Below are 19,620 nucleotides of genomic sequence, written 5' to 3' on the forward strand. Positions count from 1 at the left end.
GAATCGCAGTGATTAAGACTCATATTTTGCCAAAGTGGTTATACCTATTCCAATCTGCTCCTGCAAAACTAGATAAGAATTTTTTTAAAAAACTAGAACAGATAGTTGGTAAATTCATATGGAATAATCGAAAGCCGCATATTAAAAGAAGAACGCTGCAGGAGCTCAAAACAAGGGGAGGACTGGGGCTCCCACATGGGGAGCTGTATTACCATGCCTCTGCCTTGGCTTGGATTAGGGACTGGGTTGTGTTATGTAGAAGGAGGGTGTTAACTATTGAAGGATATAATTTAATGCAGGGATGGCATGCCTATCTCTGGCCAAGGAAGGATAGTCAATATAAAGTTTTCTCTAATCATTATATTAGGGATGTATTGATAAACTCTTGGCATATGGTGAGAGGGTGGATCTATACAAAGATACCTGGCTGGTTTACTCCTTTGGAAGCTGTAACTTATTCAACGTTACACAATCCAGACAGAAATTATAGGTATAAAGATCTCATAGATCTGAGAGGCAATCTTAAATCCAGGGAGGAGTTACATTCTGGGGGTATAGAGTTGGATTGGTGGTCGTATTCTCAAATGAGCTCAAGGTTTAATAGGGATAAGCAGGAATTTGGAATCAATATAATCCCAATATAATCCCACAAGAATTAGACAAGATTTTATAGGGAAGTGATGCTAAATTTTTATCTAAGACCTATAATCTACTTTTGTTCCATGGGATGGAAGGGGGAACAATAAATGATGTAATGATTGCCTGCGGGAGAAATATTGGTCGCACTATAGAATTAGAAGAGTGGGAACAAATTTGGAAGAAAAATATAAAATTAACGTTAGCAACGGCATTTAAAGAAAATATGTACAAAATGTTGTATAGATGGTACTTAGCTCCTGCACGAATTTCAAAAATGTTTCCCAATGCAAATGACAAATGTTGGAAATGTGATTCTGCCAGGGGCACTTTCTACCATCAATGGTGGACTTGTCCAAAGGTTAGGCGTTACTGGACCAATATAAAAAATTGGTTATTTCAAATAACAGATATGATCTTCAATTGGACCTAGCTATTTTCCTCTTGGGGATGAAGCCACAAGAAGTACCAAAAAATGTTTGGTATCTAGTGATACATATTACAACAGCGGCGCGTATGACTTATGCGCAATATTGGAAGACGAAGGAAATCCCAACGGACTATCAAGTAATAGAGAAAGTATTACTATGCGCAGAGTCAGATCGAATGACATATATTCTCAAAGGGAAAAGTGAATCACTTTTTAATAAAAGTTGGGACTCCAGGTATTCATGGTTACAAAATAGAATATTTAATTTCAACGGGGGAAATACCAGATGATTGTGTATTATTATTTGAGGTATAGAATCTGGAGATATATACAATTATAGATTTCTAATATTTGGTAATTAAAGGTTACTTAGCCTGGGATGTACGAGAAAAAGAAATTAGGGGTAGTATTACACTCCCCGGTCTTGTTTAATGTTGTTGTTTTTGTTTTTTGGTGTATAGGATGTTTTGGTGTTTTTCTATTTGACGCACTTTTCAGTACTTTGTAATAATGTTCTTGTTGTTTTTTATTTAAAATTTGTTTAATAATTTTTTTTTAAAAAGCAAGGAATATACTCTTAACCCACCCAAGGACATACGATATCTTTAGGGAAACACCCAAAAAGGAACATGTTTGTTACTTCTGCTCTCTTATATACAGTATACCAGACTTACTGGGTGAAATCTTTATCATGTGCGTGTCAGCTTTGCTGGATGGCTTGCTTATGTAACCAGAAAGAATAAATACAAGGATTTCTTGTCTTTTGGGGCTGCTCTCATTTAGAGGAGCCCGAATTTTTGTTCAGCTGAATAAAAACGTAAAGCTTGAAGGCAACTTCTGGTTTCCTGTATTTTACCAGCAAAACCTCAGAACCTGCATATCAAGGCCAGACAGTCCTGCAGCTGCAGCTGCCTCTCCCTCAGGCTTGAGTCATTTCAGCTCATTCCCCTCCCCCACTATACTTCTCTAGGGCGGTTGTGTACCTCCTGCCATGTGGCAAAGTACCACAAGTGGTACGTGTACCATCGGTTGAAAAGCCCTGCCCTAGGAGACTGTGATGTCTCCCTTGGATGACTCTCCAGATTCCTCCTCAAAGGTCATCTAAAAGGAGGATGAATTCATTCCTGGTGTTGTGACTCAGGGCCAGCCTGTGGTTTCGGCAGCCGGCTCAGATGTGTCGGAGGACTCAGATGAGGGGGAGGAGGACCGTGTGGGAGACGAACCGGTTGATGATGGCGTGGAGGCTTGGCAGAGTTCCCAGCCGGGGCCCTCTTCTCAGCTGCGTGAGCCCGATAGTGCGGAAGATGATGACCCACAGCTGGCCCTGTTCAAGGACGCCCGATGCAGGAGGCAGTCGAGCAGGAACAAACAAAGAAAGAATGTGGGACTCCTCGGGAGGAGGCACAGGGAGACCACGCCCTGAGCTCTCTATAAAAGGAGTGTTTGGGGAGGGGTTGGTTGCTGAAAGCAACTTTTCCGCTTGAGAAGACAAGCTCTAGTGTTTTTGTTAACTGCGTAATTAAATCTTGGCAGAAGCCTTTTAGCCTTGGACGCTCTCCAGTCTCTTCTTTTGAATAGGGGTTTGCTAGAAGAGGGCTGGTTCAGAACAGTTTGCTTTCAGCCACCCACCCCTTATTACTACGATGGAGCAGCTTCTTGCCGAGAATGCCCAGCTCACCCAGCAACTCACTTTGCTGGCAGCTCAGGTGGCACAACTGCAAGCTCAGGTACATGCTGCACCCCCACCCAGGAGGAAATGTCAGATAGCTATGCCAGATAAATTTGCTGGTAAACCAGAACTGTTTCCTGCCTTCCTGGGACAATGCCAGCTTTTTATCAGCGTGAGAGCAGCTGATTTCCCCACTGACCGAGATAAGGTGGGATTCGTGTTGAGCCTTCTGTCGGGAGATGCAGCTCGTTGGGGCACGCCTCTGTTGGCACAGCCTAGCCCTTTGTTGGATAACTTTGGGGGGTTTTGTGACCATATGCGCCTCATGTACGAGGACCCGATTAAGGCGCAGACTGCCACCCGACGCCTGAAAGCTTTGAGGCAGGGTCAGCGCCCTCTACAGGCCTATATCAGCGATTTCCGGCTGCTTAGCCAGGATTCCGCCTGGAATGAGGCTGCGCTCGTGGATGCCTTTCAGGATGGCTTGTCAGAGGAGATGTTGGATGAGCTGGCCCGCGTGGACATTCCCTCAGACCTGAATGGGCTGATCCATCTTTGTCTGCGGATCGATGCCCGGCTGCAGCAGCGTAAGAGTCGCCGTGCCACCCCACAGACCCCTGCCGCCCCTGTTGTGCGTGAGCCCCCAGTCCAGAGGGAGGAGCCAATGGAGCTGGGTGCCGCCAGGTCCCGTCTATCGGTGATGGAAATGGACAGACGACGATCGGAGGGGTTGTGTTTTTACTGTGGGGACCCTGGACATTTGGCTGCTTCTTGCCCGAAGAAGCGTCAGCGGGCGTCAGTGACCAAGCCTGCCCCGAGAAAGTCCCCTGCTTTGCTATCGGGAAACGGCCCGAGCCCGATCTAGACGGTGTGAAAGATCGGGCGACCCACAACGACCACGCCGAGCGACGCCGTTCCGAAGGTGCCTGTGAACCTCCACGGCATTTGATTCTGGAGGCACGACTGATCCTTCCTGGCAAGCCAGAGGGGATTCCGGTCTATGCCTTAATTGACTCTGGGGCTACCACTAACTTTATGGATTCAGCCTTTGTGGCCAAATGGGCTGTTCCCCAGTGTCCAGTGGATCCGCCCATGCTTGTGGAGACCATCGATGGTCGAGTGCTCCTGTCCGGGCCTATTACGGCCGCCACGCAACCCGTGTGTATGGCCATCAGTACCCATGTGGAGGCCATTCAGTTTTACGTCACTTCGGATCTGCACTTCCCCGTGGTCTTGGGACTGGCGTGGCTCCGGGCGCATGATCCACAGATCTATTGGTCTCAGAACTTGGTCACCTTCCCAAGTTTGCAGTGCGTGGACCACACCCGCCATATCTGTGCCGGCCAGGTGGAGGGTTCCTCAGGGGTTTCCTTGCCTCCCGAACTGTCCGACTTTGCTGATGTGTTCAGCGAGTCAGAGGCGGACCAATTACCCCCGCACAGGCCCTATGACTGTTCCATTGATCTAGTCCCTGATGCGCCTCTCCCAGTGGGGCGTTTGTACTCCATGTCGGAGCCCGAGTTGGCTGCATTGCGGGACTTCCTGACAAAGAATTTGGCTCGTGGTTTCATCCGGCCCTCGTCCTCGCCAGTGTCTGCGCCCGTGCTCTTCGTCAAAAAGAAGTCGGGCGAGTTACGGCTTTGCTGTGACTACCGGAAACTCAATGCCATCACGGTGCGTAACCGCTACCCGCTGCCCCTCATCCCCGAGCTCTTGGACCGACTCCGGGAGGCTAAGATCTTCACGAAACTGGACCTGCGTGGAGCTTACAACCTCGTCAGGGTTCGGCCGGGTGATGAGTGGAAGACGGCGTTTGGTACTCGCTATGGACATTTCGAGTACACGGTGATGCCGTTTGGCCTGACCAACGCCCCCGCTGTGTTTCAGCATTTTATGAACGATATCTTTCGGGATCTGTTGGACCAGTTTGTCGTGATTTACCTGGACGACATCCTGATTTACTCCCCGTCGCGTGAAGCGCATCATCAGCATCTCCGTCAGGTCCTGCAGCGCCTCCGGGAACATCGGTTGTTTGCCAAGTTGGAGAAGTGCCAGTTCTACCAGGTGACCATCGATTTCCTGGGTCACCGCATTTCTCCTGAGGGCATCGCCATGGAGCCGAGTAAAGTCGAGTCGTTGCAGAGTTGGCAACCCCCGCGTCGCGTGAAGGACGTTCAGCGACTCCTTGGATTTGCCAACTACTATCGGACATTCATCCCTGGCTTTGCTGCCTTGACAGCCCCCCTCACCCGGCTCCTGCAGAAGAAGACTCGGTTCCAGTGGAACGCCCCCGAACAACAGGCGTTCCAGGCTTTGAAGGACGCCTTCATGAAGGAGCCCATCTTGAAATATCCCGACCCGCAACGGCCGTTTGTCGTGGAGGTGGACGCCTCCGACATTGCCATTGGGGCCGTGTTACTCCAGGCAATGACGCCCAGCGGTACCCTTTTCCCTTGCGCGTATCACTCTCGGAAATTGAACCCCTCGGAGCGCAACTATACCATCTGGGAGAAGGAGCTGCTGGCCATCAAGGCGGCGTTCGAGGCTTGGAGGCATCATCTGGAGGGGGCGCGGCATCAGATTGAGGTCCGGACGGACCACAAGAATCTGGAAAGCCTGCAGACCGCTCGGAATTTGAATCAACGCCAGATCCGGTGGTCCCTCTTCTTTGCGAGGTTTGACTTCCGGGTGCGGTACATACCAAGCGGGCACAACCAGAGAGCGGATGCTCTGTCCAGAAAGCCCGAATACACCCGAGCGGAAGACAAGCTTCCGCCCAGGACAGTGATCCCCATCGAGTCTTTTGCTGCGGTGCGGGAGCCGGTGGATATACGGGCTCGGATCCGGGAGGCGCAGCAGCAGGAGGCGTGGGTGGCTCAGCGGAAGGAAGAGGTGGGGCCAGATTCGCCTTGGTCGGTCGCGGATGGACTCCTGTATTATCGTGACCGGCTCTATGTTCCAGGAGGGCCACTCAGGGGACTCGTCCTCAGCCAGTGTCATGATAACCCGGCTGCGGGGCATTTTGGCCTGTTCAAGACTCTGAACCTGGTCTCCCGTACCTTCTGGTGGCCCCGAGTCCGACACGATGTCCAGTCTTATGTCACCTCCTGCATTCCTTGCAGGCAGGCCAAGTCAGCGACAGGGGCCCCGCCTGGTTTACTGCAGCCCTTGCCAACACCCAAGAGACCCTGGGGGGCTGTGTCCATGGACTTTCTGACGGATCTACCCCCATCCTCCGGCTTCACGACAGTGTTTGTGGTGGTGGACATGTTGACCAAGATGGCGCACTTCATCCCCTGTCGCGGCTTACCGTCAGCTCGCGCCACTAGTCGCATGTTCATCCAACAGGTGTTCCGGCTGCACGGCCTTCCCGATAGAGTCGTCTCCGATAGGGGGGCCCAGTTTACAGCCCGCTTCTGGCAGGAGTTGATGCGGGCGTTGGACATTAAGGTTTGCCTCTCGTCCGCGCATCATCCTCAGACCGACGGGGGTACCGAGAAGGTCATCGGCATCTTAGAGCAGTATCTGCGCTGCTACGTTAACCTGCAGCAGGACAATTGGGTGGACTATTTGGCCATAGCCGAGTTTGCCTTTAACAACTCGCAGCACACCTCCACGCAGATGACACCGTTCTTGGCCAACGTGGGTTATCACCCCCGGTTTTTCCCCCTTTTTCCCGTGGACTCATCGGAGCCGGCAGCGAACGAATTTATGGCGGAGTTACAGGCGATCCATCGGTTGGTGTGACGGCAGCTGGAGAAGGCCAAGGCCGACTACAAGAGGTTCGCCGATCGGTCGAGAAGGGATACGCCTCCACTATCGGTGGGGGATCGGGTCTGGCTGTCCAACAGGAACCTACCATCCACTCGGCCGGCGAGGAAGCTGGACCACCGTTACCTTGGACCGTTCCCAGTCGAGGCCGTCATCAATCCGGTCGCCTATCATTTAACTCTGCCACGTTCCCTGCGCGTGCACCCCGTCTTCCATCGGTCCTTGTTGGTCCCCGAACAACCGGCCTGTCCACTTCGCCAGGCGGAACCTCCCCCATCAGGAACTCGTGATGGAGGCAGCACCCCCGAGTACGAGGTCGCCAGCATCAGGGATTCCCGCTGGCTGAAAGGTCGCTTCCAGTACCTGATCGAGTGGAAAGGGTACGGGCCGGAGGACTTCACATGGGAAGACGCGACCGCCGTTCATGCCCCTGCGTTGGTGACTGCGTTTCACGAACAGTTCCCATCCCGACCGCATCCGGATCGGCAGACCCGGGGGAAGGGCCCTGCGGTGCGGGATAGTGTTGTGACTCAGGGCCAGCCTGTGGTTTCGGCAGCCGGCTCAGATGTGTCGGAGGACTCAGATGAGGGGGAGGAGGACCGTGTGGGAGACAAACCGGTTGATGATGGCGTGGAGGCTTGGCAGAGTTCCCAGCCGGGGCCCTCTTCTCAGCTGCGTGAGCCCGATAGTGCGGAAGATGATGACCCACAGCTGGCCCTGTTCAAGGACGCCCGACGCAGGAGGCAGTCGAGCAGGAACAAACAAAGAAAGAATGTGGGACTCCTCGGGAGGAGGCACAGGGAGACCACGCCCTGAGCTCTCTATAAAAGGAGTGTTTGGGGAGGGGCTGGTTGCTGAAAGCAACTTTTCCGCTTGAGAAGACAAGCTCTAGTGTTTTTGTTAACTGCGTAATTAAATCTTGGCAGAAGCCTTTTAGCCTTGGACGCTCTCCAGTCTCTTCTTTTGAATAGGGGTTTGCTAGAAGAGGGCTGGTTCAGAACACCTGGCATGCCAAGCACTGAGTTGATTAATGGCTCTGAACAGATAGCCAAAAGCTCATTGGAGGAGGCTTCAGCTGGAGAAAGCTTGCAGTGGCAGATGGTCATTGAAGAGGAGGAGGAACTGCCATCTGCACCTGAACTGAAAACACTCAGGGCAGAGAAAAAGCAGAAACAACAGAGGTCAGCCAGGCTACTCAGGAGAAAAATGCCCAGCCCGTCTTGATGGGCTGCACCAGGAAGCTGGATATTTATCACAGCAGACAGAGGGAGGCCTTGCTGGGAACAATGTGTTGGTTTTCTAGCTGTTTGTTTGATCATCATGCTTTCTGCTTCACCATGTTTCGAATTGTACCTTGAAGAATCTGAACTTTCCTTGCCGGCTTGTGTGTTTATTTAGGTTTTGCCTGTTAGATATAAGTTTGTTTGATGGAGTTATTTGTTTGAGCAACTTTCAATTGCTTTATGGACCATTGGGCCATTGCTTTGTGGACTAATCTTGGCCTGCTGATGGCTGGACTTAATTGGGACAGTTCTGAGTTTTGGTGAAGAGAATTGTTGGGGAACATTAATACACTCACTAAACCACAGTTACATGTGTATGTGAGTGAATGGGGCAGCACAGAGAGAAGATTTTGCTCAGAAGCAGCAGCAATATCTCCAACTGAAGTAACTGGGTATTTTGGGTAGCCACTGAAAGGCTGGTTTGAAGGCTGGTTAATGGGCTTTAGTAAGGACATCTGTGAATAGGATCTTCTGTTTGAACTTTCTCTTTTTAAGAGCAGAAAACATGTTTGGAAGGAGCAGAGGCAGTACCATAAAGTCAATGATTAGAAAGAATAGAAATGTGATTCAACAATGAGATTATCATAGTGTCTACATCAGGAGTCAGTTAGAAGGGCTGTGCAATGTTCCCATATTGCATTCCAAAGTATGGGGTATAGAAGGGCGATGTCCAGCACCTCCCAGTGGCTCATTAAAGCAGTAGCACTTCTTTACTGCGTTAAGCAGATACAACACAAGCCACCTTGCAGCAGAAAGCACCATGCAACTTAGAAAAACACAAAGCCATTTTTCAAATTTCTACAAAGTTCTGTGTTCCACTCTCAGATAATTTAAACTAAGGAATCCTTGTACAGAAATACAGACTGCAGAAGGCAATAGTCATTTGAAGAGTGTTGCCAGAAAGGCTGTATGCCTTCTATGTATTTTTCATCTTCCATAGATTTTCAGGCATGAGGAAAGAACTGCACTCACTTTGTTCCTCCTGATCATGCTTTATGCAAATAGCGCATAATGTAAAACTCCTTATATGCTCAGCACCTATGAAAGTTCTTAAAGAGATGGGAATACCAGACCATCTTGTTTGTCTCTTGAGAAACCTATATGTGGGTCAAGAAGCAACAGTGAGAACAGGACACGGAAGCACTGATTGGTTCAAAATTGGGAAAGGAGTCCGGCAAGGCTGTATACTATCACCCTGCCTATTTAACCTATATGCAGAGCACATCATGAGAAAGGCAAGGCCAGATGAATCAAAAGTTGGAATTAAGATTGCTGGGGGAAATATCAACAACCTAAGATATGCAGATGATACCACTGTAATGTCAGAAAGTGAAGAGGAACTAAAGAGCCTCTTGATGCGGGGGAAGAATGAGAGTGGAAAAGTGGGCTTGAAACTCAACATTAAGAAAACCAAGATCATGGCATCTGGCCCTCTCAATTCCTGGCAAATAGATGGGGAAGAAAGGGAGGTAGTGACAGATTTTATCTTCCTGGGCTCCAAGATCACCACAGATGGGGACTGCAGCCAAGAAATTAAAAGATGCTTGCTCCTGGGAAGGAAAGCTATGGAAAATCTAGACAGCATACTAAAAAGCAGAGACATCACCCTGCCAACAAAAGTGCATATAGTGAAGGCCATGGTTTTCTCAGTTGCAATGTATAGCTGTGAAAGTTGGACCATAAGAAAGGCTGAGCACCAAAGAATTGTGGCCTTTGAACTATGGTGCTGGAGATGACTCCTGCGAGTCCCTTGGACTGCAAGGTGATGAAACCGGTCATTCCTAGAGGAGATCAACCCTGACTGCTCTTTAGAAGGCCAGATCCTGAAGATGAAACTCACATACTTTGGCCACCTAATGAGAAGGAAAGACTCACTGAAGAAGAGCCTAATACTGGGAAAGACTGAGAGCAATAGAAGAATGGGACGACAGAGAATGAGATGGCTGGATGTAGTCACTGAAGCAGTAGGCGTGAGCTTAAATGGACTCCAGAAGATGGTAGAAGACAGGAATGCCTGGAGGAATGTTGTCCATGGGGTTGCGATGGGTCGGACATGACTTTGCAACTAACAACAACAATGCAAGATATTCATGGAAGACTCTGCTAAATGTGTTCCTTTACAATGCTGAAACCGTTTGTAGAAGATTTGTTTACCATTTTTAAAAATAGTCTGTTGATTTTCTTTTCTGCCATAAAAGTGCAGACTTTATATCCACTTGTCCACATTGTACAGAAACCAAAATCTTTATATAATCCAGAGGTCTAAGGCATTGAAATCTTGAGTTTTGTATTGTCTGCAATATACCATTTTTAAAATAAAGACCTCAGCTGTACCGAGAAATAGCTTTATGGCCATGCAAATGTAACAATTTAAATATATAAACGTAACCGTTTCAGCAAACGGAATAGTGTTCTGATTCACTCTGCTGTCTTTCTCAGGGCTACACTGACTCCTTTATAAACATCTTCTTAGAGTAATAACCTCATCCACATATTGAAACATAGTAGTTTGTTCTGGCAAGGGGTTAAAAATTAGCAAACAGTTTATAAATGTCATTCAATAATGTCTGGAGCTAGTGTGCGTGTTCCTCTATTTGCCTTAACTGCACCCAGGCTTAAATCCCCCTTTCTCCAGACTCTACAAGACATGTTCTCATCATGTCTGAGGGTCACCTCCTTTTAGCAGAATAAAGAGGAGGCTTAACAGATTTGGAAGGGATATTGGAGATCTTCTAGTTCTTTCCACTGCTTAAGCAGGAGAACCTATGTCAGTGATGGTGAACCTATGGCACGCGTGCCAAAGACGGCACTTGGAGCCCTCTCTATGGGGATGTGCACCATCTCCCCAGCCCCGCTTCCCCTGTGGCTACCTCTTCACTAGCAGCACCCCCAGAGGAGAGTTGCCCCCGGGCACCGCCCTCACAGAGCAGCGCAGGCAAGCACATGGCAGCCAGGCAGCAGGGACAAGACTCTGCCCTCACGCACCATCATGCGCAGTTGATGCTGTGGGGCATGGGCGGAGGGTGTGGCTGCCATGGCATTGCTGGGCCCCTGGGTGATCTGCGGTGGGCCATGGTAGGGTAGAGTGGGGGCAGAGCAGGGGTTGTGGCTGGGCCAGGGGCGGAATTAGGGCAGGCCAGGGGGCAGTGCGGTTTTTGGACACTCGGTCTCTAAAAGGTTTGCCATCACTGACCTATGTCATTCCAGACAACTGGCCATCCAATCTTTTCTTAAAAACCTGAAGTGGTGGAGGTTTCTTAATATATTATTTTTAATATTAGTATAATATTATTTCTGAATAATTATGCTAAGGTAATGAATTAATATTAAAAAGATGTAGTGAGATGAGATAAATTACAACTGTGACTGCTGTGCAGAATTTTGGTATTTAAGAACAATGTTTTGCATGGATTCTTATTATTTAATTTCAAACAATACTGATATTGATGGCAAAAGATTTTTACAAGTTTGTATGGCAAAAAAACCATACCAAAACCCCAAAATTAAATATAAATTATTGCAAGATGCTAAAAAAAGATGTGTTAGGATTACACTTGCTGTTTGGCATGGATGAAAGATTGAATGACGCTAAGAAACAGGAGAGATTGGACAACAATTTGTCTGAAATGGTATAGGGTTTCTAGCTTAAACCGGGGTTGGGATAGATGACCTCCATGGTCCCTTCCAACTCGGTTATTCTGTTTTCTGAGGTTGTTGGAGTTGGAAGAAGTTAATTTGAGATTTGGGTGATATGATTCTTTATGTTTATGGTAAAGTTAATGTAGATTTCAATAATCATTTCATTAGCCATGCTGTGTTCAGGGTACGGAATAGGTATAAAATAAGATTGACTCCCAAAATTCTTGTATGGGCATTATCCCCCAAAGGTTTTTTTTAGAAGAATACATCCAAACAGTTTTTCATCATATATATGCATCATATATATACTTTGCAAGGGCCAAGTGTAACTGTGTGTACCTCAAGGTCCAGTCCACCATCCAAATACTAATCAAAGTCAACTCTACTTAGCATCTCTAGTCAGTCAGGATTATGCAGCCAGGATTAAACCTAAAGAAGTTGACATGCCATCATTTCACCTCCAGAAGACATAGGAGTTTAAATTTGATATGTATATTGGGTAACCAACTTTCTGTCACATAGTTTTTCATAAAACCCTTTTTAAAAAACCAAACAAATGCAGTTTCCTATGGGCCACATTTGAACACTCTATGGTGTTCTCCTCGCATTCTCTGCAATACAGTGTGAATAATCAGGGATCAAATTCAAAGAGCTTTGTGAGAGATTTGGAGGAGAAGCATGAGACTTATCAAACTTCCTTCTTCTTTGACAGAAGCCCCATAAATTCCTTTCAGTATTTCAGAGGAGGTTAGCGTAGTTGATTTAAAAATGCCTTTGAGGGAGTACGGGTGGAAGCAGGATATGTGAAATGTCCTCATGAAGCTTTCCTTCACCTTCCATGTGGCAAGTTCACTGAGATAACTGAAACTAACATGTTCCTTCTCTCAAGCCTAGCTATTAGTCCCAAACAGCAAAATGCCATAAGTATGAATAAATAAAAGTCCTGGTCAATTCAAATGTCTTTCTAACAACTGCTGAACAGTACCAACCTCTTCACACAGAAATTTAGGCAGCTTCTTTTCAAACAGTGTTCCTCAATTATTTTTAAACCCAAATTTAAGTAATAGTCTCTACTTATTTTATTATTCTTTACCTTAACTTGATTACTAAACACCAAGTGAGTTTGCATCTGCGGTTTCCTCATTACTGTTGCTGCACCCTCTCATTACACAAAGTAATTGTCTGTTTCTTGGGAAATAGCAGGAGTTTGACATTATTTCAAGGTTTCAAGGCACTTTTATTGATGCAGCTGACTTCACCAATTTCCTCATTAACTGCTTTCTGTGGTTCTTGGGCAAAGAACCACATTATTAAATATTATATTTCCTTTCTTTTTAGGGCTGCCAATACTACCATTTTCAGTCTCAATGGTCTTCTACTATTTAGTGTACCTGTGGTTAATTGATTTCTAATTTTGCATGTTCATCTTCTATGAGGTCCTGAATCAAGGCTATTTGATGGGAGTCCACAGAAATTGGCTCCAACCTTCAAGGCAAAGCTTAGGAGATGTGGCTCAATAACCACCTTTTCCACTCATTGACGGGAACTTTCAATCCATTGCTCACCAACAACCAGGCTCAGTACTTGACTCCCTGAGGGATCCTCCAAGTATGCTTTTTCACTGCAGCAATTCTTTGCATCTTGATCACTTAACATTTTCTGTATTGTAGTTCTGCATCTAATACAGAAATTGTTAAATCTTTCAGTAGCTTTTTAAAAATTCTTCTTCTCATCCTTCATTCTAAGGATCCTTTCTCAGAGCAATTGTATCACAGATTGGGAGAAGAAAAAAAGATAGAAGAGAAAAAGATGTTGAAAAATAGGCAAATGTTGAAAAGTCATATTTAGTTTGTGAAACTAGGATGATTTTATATATAACTAAGTCTGAGTTTTTTGTTTTGTGAAAACAGATTTTAAGTTACTGTGTTATTCAGGGTATAGAAAAATGCTTGTGCTTCACTTTGAAATCATCTCTAAATCTCTACAGCAGTGATGGCTAAACTTTTAGAGACTGAGTGCCCAAACTGCAACCCAAAACCCGCTTATGTATTGTCGGGTGCTGGGTGGTCATGGCCCATTGGGTGGTCGTGGCCCATTGGGTGGGTGTAGCTGTGGTGGTAACAGCAGACTGGGCGGGACTAAAAAGTTCAGTCAATCAATTCCAACTTTGCGAGATCTTTTTTCCCCGCGAGAAGTTGAAAATGATTGATTGAACCTTTATTTTTTGCACTCGGCTGCAGAGGCCTAAAGCAAAAAGGTTTTATAAAACCCAGCTGAAGGCCTAGGACTGGGGCGACGGCACATGTGCCCACAGAGAGGGCTCTGTGTGCCACCTATGGCACGCATGCCATAGATTCGCCACCACGGCTCTATGGCATCCATGGCAACTGGATGTAACATCTCAGAACCAACAGAACGTACAGAATAATCGCGTTGGAAGGGACCTTCTAGTCCAATCCCATGCTCAAGCAGGAAACCCTACTCCTTCCAGACAAATGGCTTTCCAAATTATTCTTAACAAACCTCCAGTGATGGAACACCCAAAACCTCTGGAGCCAAGCTCCCAAAGTTACTGCTACTGAGCCACATATCGCATGTGGTCCTCAATGAAACTGCATCTACATGGAGGGAAGTGTGTAATGGGGTACCCCAAGGCTCTGTTCTAGGCCCAGTGCTCTTCAACATCTTCATCAATGATTTGGATGAGGGCATAGACGGGGAACTCATCAAATTTGCAGATGACACCAAGCTGGCAGGAATAGCCAACACTCCAGAAGACAGGCTTAAGATACTGGAGGATCTGAACAAACAGGAACACTAAACGCTATCTAACAAAATGAAATTCAACGGTGAAAAAAGTAAAGGACTACATATAGGCAAAAAAACCCAAATGTACAGGTATAGTATAGTGGTACCTTGCTGAATAGTAGCAAATGTGAGAGGGATCTCAGAGTCCTAGTGGACAATCACTTCAATATGAGCCAGCAGTGTGCTGCAGCTGCCAAAAAAGTAGGACAAGAAGCAACAGATGGAAACTAATCAAGGAGAGAAGCAACCTAGAACTAAGGAGAAACCTCCTGACAGATAGAAAAATAAATCAGTGGAACAACCTGTCTCCAGAAGTGGTGAATGCTCCAACACTAGAAGTTTTTAAGAAGAGACTGGACAGCTATTTTTGTGAAATGGTATAGGGTTTCCTGCCTGAGCATGGAGTTGGACTGGATGACCTCCAAGATCCCTTCCAACTTTTTATTATTATTATTATTATTATTATTATTATTATTATTATTATTATTATTAACCTGTGCATTCATTTTTTCTTGCCTAAGTGTAAAGCCATATTGTTCTCACCACTGAAATTTATAGATAAGTAATATTTTCTGTCTTCAGGGAAATAGACATGACCTGGATGAGGGAGGAATACTTCAATGAAAGACAAATCAGTCTGAGTGCCACAAAGACCCACCAAGAAGCAGAGCAGCTGTTTTCCCAAAACCCACCCATAAAAATGTGTTGCCCATGATAGCAGTGCCAACCCCAGATTTCTACCACTTTGGCTCTTCCCAAACTCCAGCCATTAGTGAACATGGCCAAGCATTATCATCGTGGGCTGTAGAGTTTGGGCAGCAATTCAGTAAGGAATTTTCTTTGCCCCATTAGGACATTGCAAGTCCTGAGACTCCAATCTTTTATAACCATAGCATGATAGATGTTCAACGAAGTCTGCTGCTCTTCTAGGCGCTTTTGTAACAGCTAACAAACAGGAATGTTTCAATCCAAGGAAGATGCACCATTGCCTTATGTAAGAACTATTTTGCAATTGTTCACTGAGGTGATGTGATGCAAACATCATAACTCCTTAAATAGAGAGCCATTTCTGTCCCAGGAGTAAGATTTGGTCCAGAACCAGTCTCAGCATGAAGATCGTTTATCTGCTGTTCACATTTCTTTTCCTTGCATTCCTGTCTGAACCAGGTAAGAAACAAAATTACTGATAATTTACAAAGGATTGGTAACTCAGTCCTTTTTAAACAGGTGTGATCATCACAGAAAGCAGGATAATCTTCAACATCTCTTTGTTTTACTTTACAGAAATAGCTTTGAACAGTATAGACTATTGACAACATGAACCTCCAAACATTTGAAAAATATGCCATTGATTTTTCTTTTGATTCAAAATTTTTCAAAGAACTTTATTGGGTTTCTTTTTGTTATTGTAGCTTATTTTTGTTGATTTGCTTCACTTTAGTATTGGTTTACCAAATTCTCAGCCAAATATCTTCTATTTGAATAAAGAGGCACAATGGAGAAACAGTTTGATCTAGTGGTTAGAGCAAAATTCTGGATACTGAGTTCTAGTCCCACCTTGGGTCTGAAAGCTGACTGAGTGAATTTGGACCAGTCTCTCTCTCTCTCTCTCTCTCTCTCTCTCTCTCTCTCTTTCTCTCTCTCCCTCTCTCAAATAAATGATATTAATGATCTAGTGAATATATTTGTACTTAATGTGGGAAAAAGAGAGGAAATTGCAGCAAAATATCATAAATGCACAGCATTTCAAGAGCAGAAAAGAGCAGTAATAGAAACATTAAGAGAAGAGGGAAAAAGCCAAAGGAAAACCAGGTCCTAAAGTTTAAAGGAAGTTAAACCTTCTCACTCAAGGTCTTCATCCAAAACACACAATGCAACTGGCCACTGTAACTCAGGAAGCAAGGTCTATGAACCAGATTATTTCTTCCCTCCTACATTGATAGATGTAGGCTTACCAGCTAATTCATCTCTGAGTCAGACTTCAAACCTGGGTTAATAGCTGATTTATTTGAGCTGCTGCAGGAGATCAGCAGAAATGGATCTCTGTGGTCAGAGAAAACTTGTAGTCCTAGGAATCCTGCAATTCTTGGAAGGATGTTTCCATTCCCACCTTGGATGAACGGTTACAAAAGCTGACATAGTTAGCAGATATGGCTAAACTGACCGTTTTGATAAAAGAAAAGAATATAAGCACTTTTGTTTCTACTTGGAAACTGCTTCTGGACTTCGTGCTTGAAATGGAAAAAGTGATACTATGATTTTGGGGTTTACTGATTAGACTGACTTGTTGATAGAGAAATGGGTAGTTCATACTACTAAAGAAATGTAAAAAGTTGAGATTTGATTTTAATGCCTTATTTTACTGCAACGGAGGGAATCAGAAATCAAGGCCTTTTCTTTCTCTCCCCCCCCCCCATTTCCACATTTTCCCTTTTTCCTCTTTCCCTGTTGTTATTCCTTACCATTTGCTTTTTATTTTCATATTTTTATGGTATAAATGAATAAAATTATAAATTGATAAAGGAGTCCTGCTATTCTGTAGAAGAAGATAGTGTCTTGGAAGGAAAATGTATTTAAATATTAAGGAATATTTACTCATCATTTACCTGTCTCCTCTTTTTCTTTTCATAGGGAATGCCCAACGCATGTGTCGTCACGCAGGAGGATACTGCGCTTACAAGTGTCCTCGTGGCAAGGGCCTTGCGAAGTACGACTGTCAGTGGGAAAAGTGGTGCTGTAGGAAATAGGAAAACTCTCCTCTAATAGAGATACTACAGATACAGTACATAATGATTTTCTGCCTGATATTATTTGCATTCACAAAGCTTTGCAAAGCAAAGAATTTATTTTAAATTCACTTTGATCAACTTATTATTTTTTCTCATTTGTATAGCGGATTTTGAAAATAATGCCATCTCTATCAACAACCACGGATATCTTCAAGATATGGCCAAAGACCTGAGATTACTGCCTGCTATCGCTTTATCTTTCTTTATATAAATCAAATTGCTATCCATCAAACTCTTAAAACATTTGTGCATTGAAGTAAAATTTGGCAAATGTTTCTTGAAATAAAGGTAAATGAGCATTGCAGACATTGTGCAACTTCTTTAAAAAGTACCTGGGAGCAGTATATTCCTATGACTACTGGTATGAGAGAGAGAGGGGGAATGTTTCATGCAAAAATGGGCATGATAAAGGACCAAAATGGCAGGGACCTAACAGAGGCAGATTAAGAAGAGGTGGCAAAATTACACAGAAAAACTATACAAGAACGAGCTTAATGTCCCTGATAACCACGATGAGGTGATCACTGGCCTCGAGCCAGACATCCTAGAATGTGAAGTGGGCCTTAGAAAAGCTGAGCAACAACAGAGCTAGTGGAGGTGACAGTATTCCAGCTGAGCTATTCAAAATCTTAAAAGACGATGCAGTAAAAGTGCTACACTCAATTTGCCAGCAAATTTGAAAAACTCAATAGTGGCCACAGGATTGGAAAAGATCAGTTAACATTCCAATTCCAAAGAAAGACAGTGCCAAAGAATGTTCAAACTATCGCACCATTGCATTCATTTCACATGCTAGTAAAGTTATGCTTAAAATCCTACAAGCTGTGTTGTATATGTAAACAGTAATAATACTTCATTAACAGATTGTAAAAAAACTAGGGAAGCCGCCTGACAGAAAAACACGCGGGAACTTTGACAGCTGTCAAAGTTCCCCGCACAGCGCAGGCGCCACCACTGACAGCTCGCGGCTGTCAAACTCCGGACCAGGCGGAAGCCTGAGCTGTCAAAGTTCCCCGCACAGCGCAGGCGCAACCACTGACAGCTCGCGGCTGTCAAAACACCAAACCATGCGGAAGCCGGAGCTGTCAACAGAAGACGACGCGGATTGGTCCCGGTTTGACGCGGCGCCAAAATGAACACTCCTGATTGGCCCTCGCTGCCAGCTGCCGGCTATAAAAGCCGGACAAGTTATTCTATGTTTGCCTTGTACTAAATAAACCTGTTGTTAACTAGCCTGTCGTCCCGAGTGGTCCTTAGGCTACTTCACTGGCGACGAAGGTGGGATCGCTCCGGAGCTGAAGTCACGGCCGAGGAAGAGAGTTCCCGGCAAGAGCTGTCACGGGAAGTTTTAACTTCCAAAGGAGCAACCCAGGACCGGACGACATGGCAAACTTCGGGCGTGTGAGGGAATTTGATACCCGCCATCCTGAGAGATGGCAATCACACTTAGGCCAGGTCGAGGGATTCCTCCTCGTCAGTAAAATCACTGACGACAGAGCAAAGGCCGCCGCTCTTCTATACATCAGCGGACCTCCAGTGTATGATGCAGCCGTTGGCCTGTTCAGCCCGGTGCCCATCACAGAAGTCTCCTACGCGGACCTGGTGGACCAGCTGAACAAGTACTATATGCCGGCTCGCTCAGAAGTGTACTGGCGGGTCCAATTCGCCCAAAAGAAACAGCGGCCGGACGAGCCCGCCAACGAGTTCATCGCCGGGGTCAGACACGCCGCACGGAACTGCTGTTTCCCTGACCTGGAGGACCGCATCAGAGACCAGGTGGTGATCGGTCTGAAGGACGAGAAGCTGCAGAAGAAGCTAACATCCAAACCCGACATGAGCCTGGCAGAGCTGACCAGAGAAATAATGGCCTACGAGCACAGCCACAAGAAGAAGCCGACAACCTCGACCCCAGAGAGCCCAGCGACCGTCTTCCAAGAGAGCGCAACCTTCAGCGACAGCGAAGAGTCGGTGGATTTCACCGACGGAGAAGCCCTGCAGCGCAGAATGGAACGCAGGCAACCAAGGAGAGGCGACACTTCAGACCGCCGTAGGTCCAGGAACCCCCCTCCGCCGCCGCCACGTTACGAGCAACGGGCCGCCTGTGCCAGCTGCGGGGGCAACCATGCCCGGGGAAGCTGCCGATTCAGAAACGCTAAATGCCACAATTGCGGAAAGACCGGCCACATCAAGCCGGTGTGCCGCAGCAAGGGCCGTGACAACGTCCATGATCTGGAGGCAAACTCCCCAGGTAGGCCAGCTACCCAGGCCAGCAGAGAAAAACCGCCAGGGCCCCTGGTAGAGACAATTGACAGGGTAAACAGCCTAAGCGCAAAGGTTAAGGTCTGGGTAAAAATTCAGGGGGTACCCTGCCACATGGAGGTGGATTCAGGGTCAGCAGTCTCCTTAATTTCATTAAAAACGTATCAGGAGATCTGTCGGCAAGGCAAGGGACAAATTCCCCTGAGGCAAACCCAAGTACACCTAGCTGACTTCCAGAAAACCCCCATTCCTCTGGAAGGGAGGGCTAAGGTCATAGTGCAGTACAAGGGGTTCAAGGGTCCCTTAGAGGTTTTAGTTACGCCAGGGAACCGCACC

General features: G+C 46.2%; 1 long non-coding RNA gene across 1 annotated transcript; it reads left to right on the top strand.

Moving 5' to 3' along the window:
* The first annotated feature begins 15,327 nt into the window (after nucleotides 1-15,327).
* On the top strand, nucleotides 15,328-17,327 carry LOC310638672. The gene is made up of 3 exons (XR_014492151.1): nucleotides 15,328-15,403; nucleotides 16,868-17,018; nucleotides 17,130-17,327. It is a non-coding gene; the product is annotated as an uncharacterized lncRNA (long non-coding RNA).
* The last annotated feature ends 2,293 nt before the right edge of the window (nucleotides 17,328-19,620 follow it).

Source organism: Vipera ursinii (genome assembly GCF_947247035.1).
Source record: "Vipera ursinii genome assembly, chromosome: 1".
Taxonomy (NCBI): domain Eukaryota; kingdom Metazoa; phylum Chordata; class Lepidosauria; order Squamata; family Viperidae; genus Vipera; species Vipera ursinii.